The 4,354-nt window shown below is 30.6% G+C and overlaps 1 non-coding gene across 1 annotated transcript; it reads right to left on the bottom strand.

Moving 5' to 3' along the window:
* Nucleotides 1–2,785: 2,785 nt before the first annotated feature.
* Nucleotides 2,786–2,892, bottom strand: LOC139860611 (small nucleolar RNA R71). The gene has a single exon (XR_011763239.1). It is a non-coding gene; the product is annotated as a small nucleolar RNA R71 (small nucleolar RNA).
* Nucleotides 2,893–4,354: the final 1,462 nt, after the last annotated feature.

Below are 4,354 nucleotides of genomic sequence, written 5' to 3' on the forward strand. Positions count from 1 at the left end.
AACATCATGATTACGGAAGTTTAAATAAGCATAATTCTTTTATTTCATATTTAATTTCCTTTATTTTATATTTAATTGCACTTCTAATTATCGCACTTTTATTTATTGTCATTGTATTTAATTGCACTTTTAATTAACGCACTTTTTAATTATTGTATTTTATTTCATCGCACTTTTATTTATTGCAATTTCATTATCGTTATTTACTTTACGGTTTAAATTAAGTTATATTTATTTTTAATATTTTACATTAGGTTTTAACTGCGACTAAAGTTTTAAAATCGACAAACCGATCATTAAACGGTAAAAACCCCCCTTTATAATAATAATATTACTTATATATATTTGTATTTTTATAAATTAAAACTAATATAGCGTTAAGCTTTGTTTAAAGATTTTTCCTGTGGAACGAACCGGACTTACTAAAAACTACACTACTGTACAATTAGGTACACTGCCTATAAGTGTTGTAGCAAGGTTTAAGTATATCCATTCTATAAATAAATAAATATCTTGTGTAAAATTGTATCTTATTTAATAGTATTTAGTTGTAAAAATAAAGCTATTTTATATACACCTCGCATAACATCAAGTATTTTTGGCGCCGCTGCCGGGGAACGCGGAAGCGAAACGCCACATAAAAAAAGAAATTTCTTATTAAGTTTTATTTAGTTTTTGTAAAATATATACTTTTTAAATATAAAAAAATATATAAAAAATCAAAAACCGAAAAAAAAATATTTATAAATTTATTTTTAAGATTTTTATTTATAAAATTATAAGTATCTTTATTTTTATTTTAGTTTTTAAAATATAAGTTTTATTAAATTTATATAAATATATTAATTAAATTAAAAAAAGAAAAATAAAAAAAATAAAAAATAATTACGTTGAACCTGTCGAAACTTGACCTGTCTCTTTTGAACCTGCAATCTCCGCGACTTGCGGAGATATTTAACCGGGCCAACCGCGACTCGCGGAGCCGCCCTGGCAGGCCAAACCAGAAACCTAATTTCGCATTTAATACGGTATTATTAATTATTATTATTAATAAACCCAAAATTAGTTTAATTATTATTATTATTTAGTTTAAGTTTTTAAATTAATTAATAATATTAAATTATAATTAGTTTATTTATATATAAAAAATTAATACTTTTATAAAATAAATAATATAAAAATAATATTTTTATAAAAATTGTACTATTTATCAATTTTAAGCCTATTTTTATTTTTGTAACTTTTTAATCGTTTATTCGTAATATTTATATTTTTCGCTCGTAGCTAGTTTTAAGTTCTAGTATTTTGCCGTAGCTTATTTTTATTTCTAGATTGTTAGGCTTTGCCGTAAAATCCCTTAAGTGCTTTTCCTTTAGACTAAGATTTAGGTGCTCTAGAATTTTGCGACGCCATTTTTAAATTTTAGTACCTTTTTAAGATATTGCCATTTGGAATATAGTTTTACTTGTAAGCTTTAATATTTTTAGACGCAACTTTTATTTTTTTAGTTTTTAGTTCCTTTTTAAGTTTCAACGCGCTACTTTCTTATTTTTATTTTTCGACGCCTTTTACCTATGTATCAATTATCACTCCAATTAGTAATCTCAATTTGCAATTTTAATTTTAAGTTAGTGATAGTAATAAGGTTGGGTTAGTAGAGTGTTTTAAAGTTTTATAAGTCACTCTTTTTCTTTCTTATTTTTCGACGCCTTTTATTTTTCAACCCTTTTCTTTTTCGACCTTTTTCGACGCGCTCTTTTTCTTTCTTATTTCTCGCCATTCTAGTTTTTAGGACTTAGAATTTTTCTACTTCTTCTCTAAATTTCTTTAAATTACGCAAATTTATTTTAAGTGGTTAAATTGATAGACATCAAAATTTTCTGGTTTGTAGTAATAGTTGGATTTGTACGTGGACCGGGTTATTGGAGCCAAACAGTACTCAATTATATTGAGACCAAATGAATCCTGCCCCTCTGCTGCATCTTTTGGCTATTCGAAACGTGGGCAAAATCAGAAAAGTCTATTAATTGGATAACTTATATAATTTTTCTTTCCTTTTAAAAACTAATAGGATATTCAGTGAATGCACCGAGCAAGACGTTCACCACCTTTTGTACGTTCACCACCTGTAACTCGATTAAGACATCTAGCAAATATTGTCGCCGTTGATTTTTCTTTAGAATCGTCATCCAGTCGACCAAGTACTCCAATTCAAATTTCCGATAATCCATTTTTTGAACCCGATCTCACAATTGAGAATCCGGAGAATATTCAGGGACAATTCATAGATCCTGAACCATTAATTTTTCCTCCAGAACCACCAATCATTCAAACAGAGATTGTTGAGGAACGAACCATTAAATCAGAATCCTCTAGTGATTCAGATTCAACAAATTCAATCATGGAGAATCTGGAACCTTTAAGTATGGAAGACCGAATGCGAGCTAAACGCACTGGCCAAGGTCACGCAATTACTCATCCTGACATTAATGCGCCAGATTATGAAATCAAAGGACAAATTCTACACATGGTGACTAATCAATGCCAATTTAGTGGTGCGCCGAAGGAAGATCCAAATGAACATCTTCGTACATTTAATAGAATCTGCACTCTATTTAAAATAAGAGAAGTTGAAGATGAACATATATATCTCATGTTATTTCCCTGCACTTTAAAGGGAGAAGCCAAAGATTGGTTGGAATCGTTACCTGAAGGGGCGATTGATACATGGGACGTTTTAGTTGAAAAATTTCTTAAACAATTCTTTCCGGCATCTAAAGCCGTAAGACTTCAAGGAAAAATTGTTACGTTCACACAGAAAACGAATGAAACTCTATATGAGGCGTGGATAAGATTTGGAAAGTTATTAAGAGGATGTCCGCAACATGGTTTAGACACTTGTCAAATAGTACAAATATTCTACCAAGGATGCGACATCACCACAAGGAAAGACATCGATATAGCAGCTGGTGGTTCTATTATGAAGAAAACTGAAACTGATGCTTATAAAATTATTGATAACACTGCTTCCCACTCACATGAGTGGCACCAAGAAAAAGATATCGTTAGATCATCTAAAGCAGCTAGAGCCGATTCTAGCCATGACTTAGATTCCATTTCCGCAAAGATAGATGCTGTCGAGAGACGAATGGAAAAGATGACTAAAGATATACACTCAATACGAATTAGTTGTGAGCAGTGTGGAGGACCACATTTGACAAAATATTGTCTCAGTATTGAACTAACAATGGAACAAAGAGAGAATATTTCATACATAAACCAAAGGCCTGGAAATAATTATCAAAATAATTATCAACCGCCAAGACTGATTTACAATCAAAACCAAAATTATAATTGAAATATTCCATACAACAACCAACAAGGTCCAAGTAATCAACAAGTATCCAACAATACTTACAACCAGCAAAGACCTAATTTTCAAAACAAACCACCACAAACCGATGATAAAAAGCCAAATTTAGAAGATATGATGACGAAGCTAGTTGAAACTCAAACGCAGTTTTTCACATCTCAGAAACAAACTAATGAACAAAATGCTCAAGCATTTAGAAATCAACAAGCTTCTATTCAAAATCTGGAACAAGAAGTAAGTAACCTAGCAAGGTTAATAGGTGAAAGAAAACCAGGAAGTTTACCTAGTGATACAAATGCTAACCCCCAGAATGAAACAGCTAAAGCTATTACCACAAGAAGTGGTATTACACTTAAACCACCTGAAATACCTGTAATTTCTGATGAAGCTATTCCTACTCCACAAGAACCACAACCTGAATAAGATAAGGAAAAAGAACCGGTAGTTGAAAAGTTTAATGAAGATAACACAGTTAAGGCTAAACCTTATGTTAAACCATACCAACCACCACTTCCTTATCCGAGTAAAATGAAAAAAGAGAAACTTGAAGCCGAGCAATCCAAATTTTTGGATATGTTTAAACAGATAAATGTAAATCTTTCTTTTATTGATGTGATTTCAGGAATGCCTAGATATGCTAAATTTCTAAAAAGATCTAATCACAAATAGAAAGAAAATAGAAGAACTCTAGGCTGTTACTATGAATGCTAATTGTTCATCAGTGCTGTTGAATAAGATACCAGAAAAATTATCTGATTCAGGAAGTTTCACAATTCCATAATTTCTGGGTAGTCTTAGTTCAATAGAAGCATTGGCAGACTTAGGTGCTAGTATAAATTTAATGTCGTATTCACTATACGCTAAACTAGACCTTGGAGAATTGAAACCAACAAGAATTAGCATACAACTAGCCAATAGATCAATAAAATATCCTAGAGGGATAATGGAGAACATGCTAGTTAAAGTTGGTACTTTAGTAAT

This window comes from Rutidosis leptorrhynchoides, chromosome 7 (assembly GCF_046630445.1).
Source record: "Rutidosis leptorrhynchoides isolate AG116_Rl617_1_P2 chromosome 7, CSIRO_AGI_Rlap_v1, whole genome shotgun sequence".
In the NCBI taxonomy this organism is placed as follows: domain Eukaryota; kingdom Viridiplantae; phylum Streptophyta; class Magnoliopsida; order Asterales; family Asteraceae; genus Rutidosis; species Rutidosis leptorrhynchoides.